This window comes from Stigmatopora nigra, chromosome 20 (assembly GCF_051989575.1).
Source record: "Stigmatopora nigra isolate UIUO_SnigA chromosome 20, RoL_Snig_1.1, whole genome shotgun sequence".
In the NCBI taxonomy this organism is placed as follows: Eukaryota; Metazoa; Chordata; class Actinopteri; order Syngnathiformes; family Syngnathidae; genus Stigmatopora; species Stigmatopora nigra.
The window spans coordinates 3,236,155-3,255,196 of record NC_135527.1 but is presented as its reverse complement, the minus strand read 5'-3'; the positions used below and the strand labels follow the sequence as shown (position 1 = coordinate 3,255,196).

General features: G+C 40.7%; 3 non-coding genes across 3 annotated transcripts; 2 read left to right on the top strand and 1 right to left on the bottom strand.

The window, feature by feature from the left end:
• The first annotated feature begins 9,160 nt into the window (after positions 1-9,160).
• On the top strand, positions 9,161-9,232 carry trnap-agg (transfer RNA proline (anticodon AGG)). Its single transcript has one exon. It is a non-coding gene; the product is annotated as a tRNA-Pro (tRNA).
• Positions 9,233-9,468: 236 nt separating this feature from the next.
• Positions 9,469-9,541, bottom strand: trnaf-gaa (transfer RNA phenylalanine (anticodon GAA)). Its single transcript has one exon. It is a non-coding gene; the product is annotated as a tRNA-Phe (tRNA).
• Positions 9,542-16,899: 7,358 nt separating this feature from the next.
• On the top strand, positions 16,900-16,981 carry trnal-uag (transfer RNA leucine (anticodon UAG)). The gene has a single exon. It is a non-coding gene; the product is annotated as a tRNA-Leu (tRNA).
• Positions 16,982-19,042: the final 2,061 nt, after the last annotated feature.

Genomic DNA, 19,042 nt, shown 5'->3' with positions numbered 1-19,042 from the left:
TTTTATATTATCAACAACCAACTTGAATCGAAAATTGACTCTTGGCTTACTATTCCATGTGGTTTACCCGAGACTCGCACATTCACGCATACACATCAAAGGTAAATAAACATTACTAAACATAATCTTCCTTCTCACATGCTAAACACTGTACAGTCGAACCTTGTGATATGACCATTTCACCAGACAACATTTTGTCTTACCATAAAAATTTTGATCGAATAATTCGCCTATGGCAGTAGCTCTGTCCACTCTTTTTGTTTTTCATGTCTTACAGCCCCTCTATCTTTTTTTAAATTACATTTGAATATTTCTCATAACATTCATTTTTACTTTACTTTGTACATTATACCTTTTATTTTAATGATGAGTGATGAGTATGTTAATACTTTACTTCTTTTTTTTCTGTTTATGTTTCACATGTACTGTTAACGGATGCAGTTTTTTATATGTATCGTATCTTGTGCTGACCCGGCCTATCTGTCAAATTTCTAAAGTCAATGTGAAAGTCGTGCCAGGGGTGCCCATATGGTGACACTTTTTTCCTTAGGTGGCTAATGTGAAATATAAATTTTATTCTTATATTTAATCTTGCACCCTTTTGCACTCTGATGTATTAAAAGTTACTAGAAAAGAATTCAATTCATACCTATTGGTTAAAATGTGCCCAACACCTTTTGTACTCCACCTCCTTCATTTGTAATAACGCCTCCCATTCATATGACTTGTCTTATCTCTGTTAAAAACACAGTTGAAGCAGCTTTTCAGCGGGAAATGGCTTTGGGGAGCCTGGAGAGTTGTCACATTCTCCGGCCTCTGAATTGTTGCATCCCCGCCTGTTAGGTTCATTAATAATTACCTTCGTCCGTAATTATCAATAACTGCAGGCAGACATCTTATTCAATTATTGACATTTAATTAAATAGAATGGATCACAGGTAAGTAACCTAAACGGAGGCGATCTTCCAAAGTATCCCTCTCGAACAGTATTTCGCATACAGCTTTAAGGCATTAAAACAAAAACAATCACGCCTTCATTTGAACTAACAATCATATAACAATTACATAAAGAAGCCCGAAGTGCGTCACGAGTGTTATGGACGTGGCAGAAACAATATCTTTGTTATGGGCTCCGTTGCTGGAAATGGCAGATATCGAGTCCTTGCCCGATCAACAACCCTCACAGTCCGATACTGGGTATTTGGATGTAGCGTCAACAATCCTTTTAAAAAAAATCCTTCTAAAAAAAATTTAGCTTATACCCGATTCCCATACTCTGAAAATGACGCATTGGGTCCGATTTCCGTTAAATTCTGATACAATTTTTGATCGGTGGGTATGCTTAAGAAAAATGTGAAGTGAGTTATTAATCTTAAGAATTAATAATTATAAAGATCAGTTTTTCACAGCCACTGCAACACTTGAAAGTGAGGTATTTTGCTTCTGCAAAATTGCAAGTGACTGTGAGTAGCAGAGAATGGTTTCGATCCATTGACCTCTGAGTTATGGGCCCAGCACGCTTCCGCTGCGCCACTCTGCTTCTTCTCATCCTTACCTGTTGGGTTTATTCGATAATTACATTATATATGTGTGCATTCAATCATTTTTATATGAAAGCTTCTTTAAATTGTCTGAAGAGAACTCGGGGTTGTATCAAGTCACTGAGTCCTCGTGCCAAGGACTGTTGTCCTGACGTCTCACCCAGACCGGGGCTCCGAGGACTGTTGATCTGGGTTTGCAGCGAAGATCCGTCAAGGACTCTTGATACCAGCAGATGGATATCAATCACTTCCAGGAACATTCGCATAGTGTTCCTACATCAGGACGCCCTTCTCGCTTCTTCATGGAATTGTTATGCCGTGTAAAGGCGTGATTGTTTAAATTCAAATGAAGTTTGTTTTTAGTTTCCTCTTTTTCTTATTGTTAAAAACCTTCATTGTTATTGTAATTTCAGATGTTGTTTTTGCTTACGCATGTTGGATTAATCATTAACCTTGTAATTGTTTTGATTTATGGCTTTAAAGCCGTACGAGAAATTACAATTATTAATTGTTTATCATAGATGCCTATTAAATTAAATGTCAATAATTGAATCAGATATCTGCCTGCAGTGTTTGGAAATTATATTAAAGTGTAATGAACCTATCAATACCATGACAAGCTGACTCACAAATCTAATCAATCAGACTAATCCAAGCAGACATACAGAGGCACGTGATGATTCCCACCTGCTGCCAGAGCTTCTGAGGACCACCAGCACAAGCACCTCGGTCTCGACTGTGGACTGTCACATCCATGGTGAGTTCAACCATTTTGCTGTTAAAAACTTCAATTTCAATGAAAAACACAAATACAAGACGTTCGGCGGCGCAATTAACAAAATCAAGATACCATGTCAAATTTAAACTGGCACTTTAGCTAATAGCTAATGTTACTTTACAAATCGAGTGGAAGGATTTTTTTTGTTTTATACAACTGTGAGAATTTGTGTTTTTTTAAAGGTTTTGTTGTGATTGAATGTTTGACCACGGACTGGGCAGGGAAAACGTTTTTTTTCCTGTGTGTGGATTCGTTCAGTGATGCTTTAAATTGGCCTTTCAAGTGAATTTTTAACTACAAACTGACAAAGAAAATATGTCTAACCTGTCTATGTTCTTTTGTGTGATTTTAAGGTTTTTGGCAACTGAATTTTTGACAACAGACTGAGCAGGAAAATGGTCTTTCACCTGTGTGGGTTTTTGTGGATTTCGGATATTGTAAAAACATAGTAAATCATACCACATGTCAAAAAGCTGTCACAAGCGTACTACCCGTGTGCATCTTTTCAAATTAAAACTTTCTTTAAACGTTACAAGCTTATTCCCTACAATGTTTGCAGTTGTTTAAATATATAGACATCATCTCTAAACTTTTTAGGTGGTCTAATACGATTAAAGTCAGAAACTGTATTGTAGTATAAGTTCAATCTTAACATTTAGAGATTGAAAAGGAGCTTATATTTATTGCTTGACATATGTGCAATTGACTTTGTTAAACGATTTTAGATTTATTTTTGGGGTTATGCTTCAAAATAGTGTGTTACTAAATTGCTTTGTATGATGTGGAAAAAGGATACATTTTCAATGTGAAATTCCCTATCGCTGTCAAATTTAATATTGTCAGGTATATTTTCTCATAGGTTGGAAAAATTTATTCACATAATATAAATGTTACTATTTTTAAACATTAAAAATTGGCAATCTTCTTGAGGATTAGCATTAGTGTCTCTCATGACACCAAAATGACAGTAATTTACTATGGAGGGGTACCCAACTCCGGTCCTCGAGGGCCCCTTTGCAGTCTCTTTTTCATATCTCCCTCCTCTACAACATCTGAACCAAATGGTCAACTCATCAGGCAGCTGTCCAGAAGCCTGATAACGATCCCAATTATTTAATTCAGGCGTGTTGATGGAGGGAGACATGGAAAACACATTTGATAGTGGCCCCCGAGGGCTGGAGTTGGGCACGCTAATGTAATGTAAATTTTATTCATTTATATTCCATACTACACATCCTAGCAAGTGTTGCGGGGGTTGCTGGAGTCTATCCCACCAGGCTTCAAGCAAAAGGCAGACAACACCAGTAAGCCGTAGGGCACAAACAACCATTTGCACTCAAAATCATACTGCCACTATTGTGAATTGAAGCCACGCCTGCCTGCACCTCAGCCGGGTGTCCCCCGCAGAGATCTGGGATAGATTGCTAAAATTTTGTGGAAAACTTCTGTATTAGTAGTCTAAGGCGCTGGATTAAGGCTCCAGTCTTTCAGGAGGTGTGGGTTCAAATCCCACCACTGCCAATGTCTTCTGAGCTGCTCAAGTCCCTTTTAATGGGTGCATATGGCTCTTCCCTGACATTTCAATCAAAATGTGAAAACCACTGGGGAGGGAGCCGAGTCCCGGTTGCATAAATAGGAGCCTCGTGGTTTTCCACCACTGTGTTTGTTAATATCCACAAAATACATTTGTTCTGTGTTGAAGCCATCATGGATGACAGACAATCGTCATTGTCCACTGCTCATCATCCAAGACATATCTGTCTCTTTGCTTTTACCTTCTGACTAAACCTTTTGCCTGAGCAGGAAAAAGGTTTGTCACCAATGTGGGTTGTTAAATATATTTTTAAACACACTGTTTAATTGTCTTTAAATCAAGCTTGTACATTCAGTCGACTTGGGAATTTAAAAAAAATCAATTGCAGTGCACAAAAAGCCCTTTTGTTACACACTGAGAAAATATATAAATATAAAACAGTGAACCCACCTTCTAGTCTGTTAAGAATAACTTTTGAATGCATTATTTTGCAAACAAGTGTTCTTCGTGGAACACTCCCACACGTAAATTCTGTTGGCGGCACCTTTGATATTTAATAGCAGGCTAAACCTAAAGGCAGTGGCTCCTTAGTCGGTAACCGGTCAAATAGCCTATATGGCCCCATATGGCTATTTACATGCACCATGTTGTTGGAGAAGGGCAGACATCATGAATTTGAAATAATGGCTTGGTGTACTCTGGCAGGCCCATGACGGATGAGTATAGTATGGCTTGTTTAATGGTGTGGAAAGCTTCTTCAGCAGCTGGAGTCCATTCTACAGGATCTGACAGGTTGAGGTCTTTGTCACTCATGAGGTCCAATAGTGGCTGGGTGATTTGTGCGAAGTGAAGGATCCATCCTCGACAGAAGTTGGCTAAACCAAGGAAAGCAAAGACTTGCTTCTTGGTCTGGGGGCATCTTTGAGTGCCTTCTTCCTGTTGTCCGTTAACCTTCGACCTTTTTGTGACAAGAGATGTCCCAAAAATGTGACTTTAATCTGGCAAAATTGAAGTTTAGATAACGAAGCCTTGTTCCCCGTCTTTTCCAGGTGTCGGAACATTCTAATGGACTGTTTTCGCTTTTCTTCTGCTGTTGGGCTTGCAATTAGGATGTCGTCCACATAGTTGAGGACTTGTGTGGACTCTGGATGTGGATGGTAACTTATGGATCTCTGGATCTCTGTGGAGAATATGGTTGGGCTGTCGCAGAATCCTTGTGGCAATCTGGTGGAGGTGAACTTTCTGTTGCCAAAGGTGAAGCCGACATGGTGGTGGCTTGAAGCAACTCGGTTATCATTTGTGCGCTGGCTGTCACCTGGGCCCTTTCCTTCTTGGAGCAAATGTTCTCCTCTGCATGGCTTGCCCAATGGAGTATCTCAGCGGATGAGGCAGTCTTATAGGTAACCAAGTGTATTTTGATGAATCCAGAAATGGGAACTTGGAGTCCTTGGATAAAGCATTATTTAAACTGGACTCGGAATGGGCCATTTTCATCGTCGTCATCCATCATGCGGCTGTTGGACTTGACACAGCTTTCTCATCTGGCATAGTAATCATTTGTAGTCTTGCCCTCTTTATGCCTACATATCCTTATTCTTTGGTAATCAGAGGGTCTCTGGAACATTGTCCCTGCTATTCCTAGTAGCTTTTCTATTTCTCCGGTTAGGGCATGGGGGTCGTAGGCTAATATGTTTCCCCCTACATCACTTCCTGTCAATCTCTCTCTCTGACTCTGCCCAATCTATGTTTCAGTGAGTTCTTTAAGGCTTTCTCCACTTCAGCTCCATTCAGGTTATAGGATGCCTCTCACTGACAGAATTTTCTGGCCTATTGTTCCGCATTTTCTTCCACATCTCCGGGTCCCTTGCATGCTTCCAGGCATCCGGCCTTGGTCCAAGGTTGGTAGACCAATAAGATGGGTTGTTGTTCTTCCCCCCCCCCCCCCCCCCCCCCACCTTGGATTCGCCACAGCCATCATTGGGTAGGTTTGGACATTTCTTTTTTCTGTCAACATCGTTTGTAAAGCGGGCTGTGGAGCTCCTCTTCCGTTCCAATATTCTCAGGAGTTTTGAGGTCGGTAGGAGTTGGCGGATCTGGTGTGGCCTGGTGACAAAATGATTTCGTCAGGGCGCGAGGCGGAGGTATATTCGGGGGGGCGTTCCAATCCTACGAGGGAGGGGTAGATGGGACCTTTGGGGGGCGCCACTGGAGGAAAAGAGCATTTTCTGGATGTGTCGGTCTCCGATGAACGTTGGTTTCCTTTTCCTTTCTTGTTTCCTTATTCTTTTTCTTATTTTTTTCAATGTCCTGTAGACGTTTCACACACTGTTCTTTCCATATTTTCAACACCGACCACTGTTTCTCAACTTCCTCACTTTTCTTTCCCTTCCTCTCCCTTTCCTTTAACAATTCCCTTTATAAGCTCATCAAACCTTTCATATCCTTCATATTGGGACAGAAACCATGTTTCGTCACCAACCTTGGCAGATACAGGCAACTCCCCATACCTTGCATTTGCATATATTTCACATCCGGTAACTCAGTGTATCCCAACCTTTTTTGAGCCGAGGCACACTTTTTGCATTGAAAAAAATCTCAAGGGACACCACCATCTGAAAATCTTTGTTGCCTATATTTATAATAGTTATTCTCATCGAAGTTTTATCAGCAGAAATCACATCCAAAATTATTCCAAAATCTAATTTTTCACAATGATCTAATGTCACGGAAATTTGGCATGTGGACCCTGAAAAACTTCCGGTTTGATTGATGCAAATAACCAAGTAAAGTTATTGATCGCATCATTTTATGATTTTTCTCTAAATATTACTTAAATCTCCTAATATTCCGCAAAAAAATTGTGCTCACACAGACTTTACGTCAGCAAAAGTTGATGCCCTAGAAACCAGACAACTTCCGTTTCGACTTAGAGAAAGAGCAAAAAAATTACTGTTTGACAACTTGAATCAAATAATAGTATAATCTACAATTTAACGTCCATCATATTTTGATTTGAACCTTTTAATAGTTCCTTTATAATCTCCTTATATTCAAATTAATTTTTCTCTCTCAATATCACATTGTATGACTTCTTGCAATTTCCCACGGCACACCTGACCATTGCTCACGGCACACCAGTGTGCCGCGGCACAGTGGTTGGGAAACACTGCGGTAACTCCCCGATTTTCATTTTGCAGTCTGACAATTAACCCACCTCTTTTGTTGCTTTCTGACCTATATTAATCATTTACTTAATAGTTTAAACAACAATTCTTTTCTAAATTACCTGAAATTGATTTCAATACTTCGTGATTCACCCAATATCTCTGATTATACCAAGACCAAAAGTCCCTGAGTTTGTCTTAGGAGAGTCCCTGACTCTATTAACAGACCAAGACTATAAGTCCCTGACTTATTCTTGTTTTACTTACGTTGGTCCCTGTCCAAAAATTATAATGCTCTACGTACGTTGGTCCCGAACCACAAATTATTATGTTCTACGCACGTTGGTCCCAGACCAAAAACTATTATGTTCACCGTAAGTTGGTCCCAGACTGCAAACTTTTAATACTACCGCAGTGATAATACTCATTCAAATCATTACACTTCACATTGACAGAAATCAAAGGGTGAACTCACAATCTTTCTTGTTCCGAACCTGCCCTAGTTCGGGGACCCGTCACCAGATGACAGGAGTGGCGAGGGAACGTCCGCCTGGTTCACCCTTTCAATGGAGGATGCTGTCGTCGTGCCCCGTCGTCGCTCCGGCAATTGTTGGCTGTTGGGTCTCAGGTTTTCGGCAACCAAGTATGATAGATCTGAAAATACAACTTGAGGAGAAGATTAAGAAGTAGTGAGATCAATTTAATAGGAAATAGGTTTATTATCAAAGTGGAAAGGGGGGAGAGAGGTTAAACAGTGAAGTCCTGTTCAGCGCAATGTTCTTGCAGTTCTCCCACGAATGAACAGTGGGTTCATCTTTATATAGAAGGCATAGTATGGTTTCTAAGACAACGACCAAACTCTGGGCAAAGTCGGATTAATCAATGGCAAGTTTCCATGGTAACGACCAAACTTTGGGGAAAGTCTGATTAATCAGTGGCAAGTTTCAATGGCAATGACCAAACTTTGGGCAAAGTCTGGTTAATCAGTGTAAAGTCCCCATGACAATGACCCTGGGTTTTAGCAGCACATTGGACTTTGCAAATCCACCCTAAATCAGCTGGAAGTCAGTTTGAAAGCTGTTCCTTGTAAGTCATGAGTCATTTTGCAGTCAAGTTTGAATCTTGTCACCAACATGACCCGAATTGGCTAGGATAGGGAATGTTGGAGAGCGTTCCCTGAATCGGCCTTGGGCTTCGTCAGTCCATTAGACACTATAAACCAGACCTATATCAGTTAATGCTCCAATTGGAATATTGTACTAGTAAGCCAATAGTCAATTTCTAGTCCAAGTTTGTTGTGGCTATCAGTTGTCTGAAGTAACTCAGTTGGGAAAGTGTTGGAGTGTTGATCCAACAGTACCTTGTTCAACCTTTGCAAAGCCATGGGTCGTTTTTTTTTACAAACCGTTACAATACTAGAGTGGGTGTGTTTTAATGTGTCACAACTTTTCCGTTATTGCATTATTGGCAAACAGATAGTTAATCACAGCCACTCCAATGGCAGTCGCTCATGCTGACTGACTGGGGCGATGAACGGCGGCACTTTACCTTCCAAAACAAATTTCTATTTGTAGATGTGTGGCACGCGAATCTAATGCTTTAATTACCTGGTTCCTTCTGGAATGAATATTGCTGATAAGGCAGCAAAAGGGGGTGGAGCTACCAGGAGCCGCAATGGGGATGTGTGAGGTTCATCAATTAACTCATGGCCTGTTGGTCTTGTGGTATGATTCTTGCTTAGGGTGCCATAGGACCTGAAGCCAACCCTTGGATGAGTCATTGCTGTGTTGTTTGGTGATCTATGGTGGGAAAAAAGTGTTTCTACATCTGGCTCGTTGGTCTGAGGGTATAATTCACATTTAGGGTGCAATAGGTCCTGGGTCCAAATCCCCGCATGAGCCCTTGCTTTGATGAATTGTGATCTCCAGTGGAGTGATATGGGACATTAGTCACCTGAGAAGAAAAGTGTCACTGTTTATACACCCATACCACGTTGGTCTAGTGGTGTGATTCTTGCCCAGGATTCCTTAGGTCCTGGGTCCAACTCCTGCATGAGACCTTGATAAGTTGTTTTGTGAGCTATGGTGGAGTGATATCGGACATAAGCCATCTGAGAAAAAAGTGTCATTCCAAGAGCACATCTGGCTCGTTGGTCTAGTGGTATGATTCTCGCTTAGGGTGCGAGAGGTCCCGGGTCCAACTCCCGGACGAGCCCTTGCTTTTTTTCGAATTGTGATCTCTTATGGGAGTTGATATGTCACAAAGTAACCTGAGAAAAAAAGTGTCCCTGTATGGGAACCCCAGGCTCCTTGGTCTAGTGGTATGATTCTCACATAGGATGCGAGCGGTTCCGGACCCAACTTGACTGCAAAACGACTCATGGCTTACAAAGAAACAGTTTTCAAACTGACTGCCAGCGGAATTAGGCTGAGCTCGCAAAGTCCAAAGTACTGCCGAAACCAGGGGTTAAACCAGGGACCTTTAGATCTTCAGTCTAATGCTCCCCCAACTGAGCTACTTCGGCTGATTGATAAAAACCAAAAACAACTTGAACTGTAAATTGACTCATGGCCTACTAGTATAATATTCCAATTGGAGCATTAAATGATATTGGTCTGGTTTAGAGAGTCAAAATGACTGACGAAGCCCAAGGTTGATTTAGGGAACGCTCTCCAACATTCCCTATCCGAGCCAATTCGGGTCATGTAGATGACAAGAGTCAAACTTGACTGAAAAACCACTCATGGCTTGCAAGGAAACGTTTTTTAAACTGACTGCCAGCTGTTTTAGGGTGGGTTTGCAAAATCCAATATGCTGCCGAAACCCGGGGTTGAAGCAGGGAACTTTAGATCTCCAGTCTAAATGGTTTTGGTTGAGTTTACAAAGTCCAATGAACTGCCAAAGATTGGGGTTTATTCTGGGACCTGTAGATCGGGGGTGGCAAAGTCCAGTCTTCAAGAGCCCCTATCCAGTCTGTTTACCAAATCTCCTCCACAAACACACCCGGATCAAATTATCATCTCATCAGGAAGATATCCAGAAGCCTAATATACTGATTATTTGATGCAGGTCTGTTGGTGGAGGGAGTTATGAAAAATAGACCGGATAAGGTCTCTCGAGAACCGGACTTGGCTTACTTTGACTCACGTAGGTGAACAAAAATCAACCTAGACTGCATATTTACACACTGATTACAAGTCAATTGATCACAAATTGAATTGTAGCTGATTTTGGTTGGTTTGATATAGTCCAACAGGCTGCCAAAGCCTAAGGTTGAACAAGGGACTTTTAGATCTTCAGCCAAATGCTCTCTCCCCAAAGATTTATCCGCTTCAGTAGGTCAATAAAAATTAACATGATTAGATACAGTCCTAGGGAGTGCTGAAGCCCAAGATTAAACCAGGCAATTTAGATATTAGGTCCAATGCTTTCCCATTGGAGCTATTTTAGGTCAGACCTACCACAAAACCACCCTGAACTGCATATTCACTATTGGTTAATTTATACTGTAAGAGCTCAAGTAATTCATTTTGTTGCAAGTATTTTTCAATCCTGTTTGTGTTTCATTCATTGATTTATGTCCTTGTCAGCTGATTGGAAATCTGTTCCTTTATCAGAATACATCTCTGTTACTTGTCTTCTTCTAGCAAGATATCTTCTGATTCCATTGAGCCAAGCATTAGTGCTGAGGGAAGATGAAACTTTCAATAAATTAATTCATTCAACTTCCGTGTTGCGCATCCTTGTATCAATATTGCAAAAATGTAAACCAAAAATAATGATGGCTTACCTATTAGGGTATGTTTTGTCCATTGTCTACATTATAAAAGAAACAAGTTTTTCCAGGGTTAAAGAAACTGTTGGGAAATGTTATTTTTTCCATGACTCTATTTGAAATGTGAATTTTCATTGCAGGGTGCAAAATTACCCAGGTTTGCTGCTGTTAATAACTACCTGGGATAGACCCAGCAAACCCTTAACCCCCTTGAGGATAGGCAATACAGAGGATGAACAAGTGAATCCATAACACCCCGCTCATCTATTTCATAAATATGTAGGCAATTCCAACCCTTGTGGCAACCAACCCCGTTCTCCCAGAATGTAAAAAAAAACTACTCTCATAAGATATTGCAACAAAAATGAAAACTTTCCCCATCTTAGTGGGATACATGATATCCATACATTTTTAGATGCAGTAGTTTTTCGCGGCTAGAAAAAAAACTAGAAATACGTACCCCCCAAAAATGGAAAAGGGCGAAAAAAGCACAATTTTGGTCAGCCTGCTCCACAAAGGCTAATATGTAATGTAAACTATTAGCGAAAGTGCAAGTTTAAATTCAACATGGTATCTTTTTTGTTAATCCCGGCACCGAATGTCTCGTACGTCGTTTTTTTGAAAATGGAAGTTTTAAATGCAAAATGGATGACTGTGAATAGCAGCACTAACCGTGCTATGACGGTACCCAGCCGAGACCGAGGTTCTTCAACAGGCGATCCTGAAAGGCTCCAGCAGAAGGTTGGAAAATCCACGAGTCTCACTATATCTCAGGGCAGCCAACTACTCTGAAATTCCATGAATTTCTCCGGAAATGCATCACAAACTCCGGAGCACCTGCTTAAACTCGATAAATCCTGAAGTTTTAATTTTTTTCAAGCAACCATTTTGGAATAGTAGCATATTTCCAATTTACATGCCTCAAAATTGTTCTCAAAATTCACACCATCGTTATGGCTTCTGTCATTTTTATTCAACTGTACAATAAACCAGAAGAATTCGGTAACACGAGTGCTATGTGAATCATTACAAGTTCACAAGTTCCGACGAATGATTCGTCTTTTGCGAGTTCGGCGTAGCAATCGATTTGGAATCGATTGCATAGAAAAAAAACTATCGCTTTAACAGTCTCGTTTTTGTTTTTTTTCATAAGGGAAGTAAGTATTATTAAGGCTGACTAAACCACCCGTTTTTGTTTTAAACACAAATACTATCATTTCCAGGGTTGTTCCAAATAAAGTACTTGTACACAGCACTGGTAAGTCGTAGCCATATGCCTGCTTGGGTTAAGTGCTAAATAAACGGCATTTTGGGTACGAATACGAAACCCAGAATGTCACAGAAGTTTATTGGTTCGTATTTGAAAAAATATCTCATGTTGAAGCTATCGCCAAAAAGACCGACATTTGTGCTTTGCACAACATCCAAGTGCGACTTCAGCATGGAATTACTGACGATAGAACACATGTAGAAGAACCCAAACACAAACATAAATGTATTTTCATTTTGCTGTACTTTTTCAATAGATTGCAAAAATGCAGTATTTCAATTAATGTACAAATATGTTTGATTTATATTTCCGATGCTTATTTTTTTCTCCATTTTATAACAATTTTGCCTGAATCGCATTCACTTTAGAAACACTCTGGAATCGGGGCATGTCTACTCCTGAAATGGGGTCGGCGGAGGTTGGCACCTTTGATTTATGTTGTTTTTGTTGAGCCACCCAGGCGCCTAGGGGTTACCCTCAACCGCGCTAGCGCTGCCACTGGAACGCGGATTAGTTCATCCGGGGGGTAGTCGGAGGAGGGGGCAGTCGAATATCTCGGCTGGATGAAAACGTAGCGTGCCACGTTCCTGGTTGGCAGGTCTGGGTGGTATTTTGTTGGATTCACAGGCTGCGCCAAGCGAGCCCCTCTCAGGCGACACCACGTGAACGCTTCCAACTTTGTCTCCCTTTGATATCTGTGCGATTGGTTTGATTGATTAGTTTTGAGAGTCAGCTTGTGAAACCTGGATTGAGAAGAAGCAGAGTAGTGCTAGGGAAACATGCTGGGATCAAAACCGCTACTAACATTATGGTTTTTTTTTGCAGAAGAAAACTACCCCACTTTCAAGGTTTACTTTGAATTTGGAATGTTGAAGTTACAGTATTATCACACTGTAGAAAGAAAACTATCTTTTATTTTTTATGAATTTGTCAAATTGTTCAAATAATGTATTCCTTTTACTCTTAGTTTAAAATCTTAGCAAATAACGTTTCTATTTTTTTGTCACCTTTGAATTTGGAAAGCTGATTTTGTCATCAATAAGACCCAAAAAGTATGTTTCACCAAAAAGAGAGCTGTATTGGAACTACCAAAAATATTACACGTTAAATCGGTTTAAAAACATGATTGATATCTTAAGGTATGACAAAAGTACATTGTACCACTTATTTATTTTGAGCAAATTAATAGTCTTTCACACACACCATATTTCTACTAATGTTTCTTAGATCCTAGATTCAATATATAAATAATTTTCATTAAAATGTATGTTTGAATAACACTCAATTTTTTATTGGATTTGCTAGCAAATTTAATAGACAAAAACTACAATTTTTCAAATTTCTTAGGCATGTCTTTAACTGTGAAGACATCACATTATTGATTATTTACTTTCTAATTTCCTAATTTAGGCTCTACTATATCGGATAGAATTGTGAGGTAAATAAAATCTTCAACAACACTCAATTTGCTTGTACAGTAATACCATGACACACAAATGTACCAACATATGATAAAATTTGAGGTATCAGAAAAATTCTGAGCAAATTTTTGACTTGAGATATGAGATATTTGAGATATGAGCACACCAAATTGTTCCTGATTGGTGGAAAATTAGAACAATTAAGATGTTTTTCCATTGTAACATTCTGTTTTGTTTTTTTTCTCGGATGGAAACAGATCAATTTGTATTTTGTTAATTTCTATGGGAAGAATTGACTTGACATATGAGTAAATTGACATACTAGCTCGATCCCGCTGTAATGTATTACTGTATTTGAATTAAAACACAGGATTTTCAGAATGCAAATTACAATAATACTTCGATTACAATGATCTTTCATATGGACATTGATAAAGCAAGCCAAGCCGTGATTGGCCACTGTTTATCATACCACATTTGCGTATTTTAAGTCTATCATTTCGACTAAATCTCTGGCAAGAAGCTGAACAGGAAAAGGGTCTATGACCGATGTGCGTAATTGTGTTTTTAAGATATTCCTGCCACAATATGAGATAAATGGGCTTTTCTCCTGTGTGGTTTGTTAAGTCTTCTTTTTAGGTTCCCTTATGTGAATATGTTGGAACATTAACTGTGCCTGGAAAATGTTTTTGAATTGTGCAGCTTTTTAATTGGGCTGTTATAGTGAGTCTGTGGCCACGGACGTAGCAGGAAAACATTGTTCTACAGTCTGGGTTAATAAGTATTCTTTTAAGCTTCTCCTTTGGGAAAATGTTCGACCACATCCTGAGCAGGAAGATGGTTTTTCGCCAGTGTGGGTTCTTGTGTGACCTTCTAAGTGGTACTTTAGAGAAAAGGCTTTTCAACAGTGTGGGTTCCTATGTTTTTTAAGCTTTTCTTGTGTGCGAATGTTTGACCACAAATTGAACACGAAAATGGTTTCTCACCTGTGAGGGTTCTTGCGTGGGAGTCTAAGCTTGTTTTGTGTATGAACGCTTGACCGCAAACTGAACAAGAAAATGTTTTTTCACCAGTGTGGGTTCTTAAATAGGTTTTTAAGCTTTCCTTGTGTGTGAATCGTCGACCACAAACTGAACACAAAAATGGCTTTTCACCTGTGTGTGTTCTTGTGTGGCTTTTTAAGGATTGCTGTTGAGAAAAGGCATGACCACAAATTGAGCACGAAAATGGTTTTTCACCAGTGTGGGTTCTTGCATGTGATTTTAAGCTCTTTTTGTTTGTGAACACTTGTCCGCAAACTGAACAAGAAAATGTTTTTTCACCAGTGAGGTTTCTTGTGTTTTTTTTAAATTTCCCTTTTCATTAAATGTTTTACCACAAACTGAGCATGAAAATGTTTTTTCATCAGTGTGGGTGCTTATATGGGCTTTTAAGCTCGTCATTTGTGTGAATCTTTGACCACAAACTGAACAAGAAAATGGTTTTTCACCAGTGTGTTCTCACATGACTATTTAAGTGTCCCTTCTGTGTGAATGCATGACCACAAACTGAGCAGGAAAGTGTTTTTACACCAGTGTGTATTTTAGCATGACTATTTAAGTGTCCCTTCTGTGCGAATGCTTGACCACAAACTGAGCAAGAAAACGGTTTTTCACCAGTGTGGTTACTTGCAAGAGATTTTAAGCTTTTTTGTGTGAACACTTGACCGCAAACTGAACAAGAAAATGGTTTTTCACCAGTGTGGGTTCTTGTGTGTGCTTGTAAATCTTGCTTGTGAGAAAAGGCACTACCGCAATTTGGATACAAAAATGTTTTTTCACCAGTGTGGGTTCTTGTGTGTCTGTTTAAATTTCCCTTCTCAGTAAATTTTTTACCACAAACTGAGCATGCAATTGGTTTTTCGCCAGTGTGGGTTCTTGTGTGTATTTTTAAGCGACCATTCTCCTTACATCTTTTACCACAAACTGAACACGAAAATGGTTTTTCACCAGTGTGGGTTCTTGTGTGTATTTTAAATCTTCCCTTGTGTGTAAATATTTTACCACAAACTGTACATGATAAGGATTTCTCCCCAGTGTAGATCCTCATATGTCTTTTCAAATGAGACTTTTTCCCAAAAGTTTTTCCACACTGAAAGCATTTGCAAAGTTTGTCGCCCCTGGGATTTTTCTTGATATCTTCGACGTCACCATGTTCAAAAAGCAAGTTGTTGTCATCTGATAAAGGAGCAATTAAATTTTCTGCTCGCCATCCTTCTATTGAGCTGCCACTCAGAAGCTCCGCCCCTCTGTTGGTCACACCCAGATCATCTTCACTCTTGAAAGGCTCACTAGTTGACCATTTGAAACAGTCCTCATTATTGATTGGAGGTTGCTCTTCTCTTTTGCACTGTTCAGGGAACTCTGGCTCCTTCTCTATAATTTGAGGCCAAGTTGAGGCCTTTTCAGGCTCCACCCCTACGCTAGCCACACCCAGATCATCCCACTTCACGGCCTCACCAGGTGACCAGGTGACATCATGTTCCTCCTTTTGGATTGGAAGTTGCTCTTCTCTCATTTGTTGTTGAGGGAACTCTGACTCCTCTTCTTTGATTTGGGGTAGCTCTTTAAAGCCAAAAAACGTTTGTCCATCATTTTCCCTGAAACCTGCAAAGACAAAAAGTTCATATGCATCAGGACATGTACTGTATTTTCACAACTATTAAGCGTGTCCTGTTTTTTGCCGCAATGTCAATAACTAGTGCTATTGCTGTATTTTAGACACACAAATGCCGTCTTCTTCTTCTTCTTCTTCTTCTTCTTCTTCTTCTTCTTCTTCTTCTTCTTCTTCTTCTTCTTCTTCTTCTTCTTCTTCTTCTTCTCCTCGTTCTCCTTCTCCTTCTCCTCGTTCTCCTTCTCGTTCTCCTCCTTCTCCTCCTCCTCCTCCTCCTCCTCCTCCTCCTCCTCCTCCTCCTCTCCTCCTCCTCCTCCTCCTCCTCCCTTCCTCCCCCTCCTCCCGCTCCTCCTCCTCCTCCTCCTACTCCCCCTCCTTCTTCTTCTTCCACAATAGGTTTTACGGTTGTTGGCAGCCAACGTGCTGTAGCAGTATCACCCTCTACTGTCTCAGTACCTCAAATTGCCAGGTTCTCAATTCAGATTTTATACAGAAGGGGCGATAATGTTAAATTTGGTCTCTTAATACCACAGCGTGAAGAGAGCTGCTCGAAGTCCAATTCGAATCTAGCTAGCCGTGACACTAAACGAAAAGCTACATTTTGAGAAAAAGTTAGATAATTTTAAGGACATTTGCCTTAAATGATACATTGGGTTTGGTCTCATTGCAAGTAACAAAAAACATATTTCAATATTTAAATATAAGGGTGTCTAAGGTTCATTTACAATTTACTGATCCCCAATTCCCCATTGGATGACATGGAAGGTAGTGTGGCCGAGCGGTCTAAGGCGCTGGATTTAGGCTCCAGTCTCTCAGGAGGCGTGGGTTCAAATCCCACCACTGCCAATAACTCATGCACTGTACTTATTTATTTTGTTCCTAGTGCTTATGGCCCTTCACTAACCTGGAAGATAAAATGTGAAACTATTGGTGAGAGAGCTGAGTCCCAAACACTAATAGGAGTGTCGCGTTTGCACACCACTGTGCCACTGATGGTGCCTCAAGCGTTGCGTTAATCATAATTAAATTTTAATGAGACCCAAATGTTGTTGATGGTTTGACGAATAGAGAGCAAAGCCAATGGGAGATCTTGGAGCCAAGACATTTTGCTGCCGTACATTATTTTTGACAATTTCTCTTTCATTCGTTCAACTTTACCTTGGCTTTGTTGGTGATAAATGTGGAGTATAGAATGTATTCTTTATACTTTCTATTCAGTATAGTCACGAGGATAGAATTTGGATAGCCTAGTGGAAAATTCCATCATGACACTTATGAGTTAGGGGTGCGTCATATACCAAGACGCCCATTTCTTTGTTCACCTCTTCCCGCCTAAAGATTGTAACTAGGTCACATGACCCTTTGTTGGGTAGTTAGGGATTCGAACTGGTCAGGCTAGGGGATGAACACATCTCCCAGCGCTGGCTACTCTGACCCCTCCTTCAGCTGAAGTCTAGTGAATGTCATCAAGCCGACTCTCCGTGTGTTTCCTCTGATCCGAAATTATTGAATGTATATGGTTTTAAACCCGACAATAAACACAACCAAATCGATGTTTAGGGCCTAAGATGCTCTCGACCGTCTGTAGGGCCTTATTGTTAAAATGAGTACCATTATCTGATCGAATGAGTCCAGGAAAACCATGTGTAGGGATATAATCAGTCACCAAAGACTTAAAGACTTCCGAGTCCTCCCTAGCACACGGGTATGCTTCCGGCCAATGAGAGAATGAGTCTACAATGATCAGAAGGTATCTTTTCCCATTTAATTGTTATATCATGTCTGTGAAGTTGATGGTGATCTCAGCCCCTGACCAATGGATGAAATTCACCATGTCTTGGCTTAAGGGTTGGTTTGGCGTTGAAAAACATACATGTCTTACAGTCGTTGACGTGCCGCCACACAAGAGAAGACAAGTATGGGTGCCACCGATTAGTCAATTTAGTCATCATTGCCTGGGGGCCCACGGGAGCGGGTGAGCGGGCCTCCGTCAAGACAGACACCGATAATGGCCCCATGGGGAGTACAGGGCATCCCATGGGACCCACCCATACACCATCCCCTCGTTTTACAGCACCCCCATGCGCCCACATAGTCCGTTCCTCTGGAGAGGCCGACTGCTGAGCCTCCAGAACCACATCCACAGACAAACTCTCATGCACAGTCTCAGAGTGATGGGCAGTGGCCAATAGAACCAGATTAGAAGCATTATCGACTACGTATCCAGCTACTGACTTGGCTAACTAGTCAGCCGCATGATTACCTGTAGCTGTAAAAGATGAGGACTTTGAGTGGCCAGGAATATTAATAATCGCCACCTGTGACAGAAGGAACATGGCTTCACGCAAGCGTAACATGATGTCTTTGTGTGCAATGGGTTGACCTTTGGCTTTAATGTAATCATTGCGTGCCCATTCATGAAGGTTAATGATAGCAGCTGAAACTGCATACACCGAATCACTATAAACAGTAACCGGATGACCTGCTGCGGTCTCCAAAGCCAAACAGAGTGCTAACGCCTCAGCCGCTTGGGCAGACTGATTAGTAGTCAAGACAGAGGATGCACAATGCACAAAGTCATTTCCCCTGCTTTCCACTACGGCAGCCCCCGCTTGGAGACATCCCGAATGGTCTCTCCAACAACAACCGTCTGTAAACATAATGCGACCGGATGTAAGCGGTTTGGTAGCAAGGTCAGCACGAACCTTTGGTGATTAACTCGCATACCACATTCGTGGGGGCCTAGATGGATGTTTTCTGCCATGTTAATGCCTGTGTGAACGTAATTGATGTTCGGAGCTGTTAGGATACGTAAAAGTCTAGACTGTTGAAGAGATGATAAGGTAAATCCTGACGAAGCCACATACGCCGATACCCCATGATCAGTCAGAACGTATAGGGGGTTTC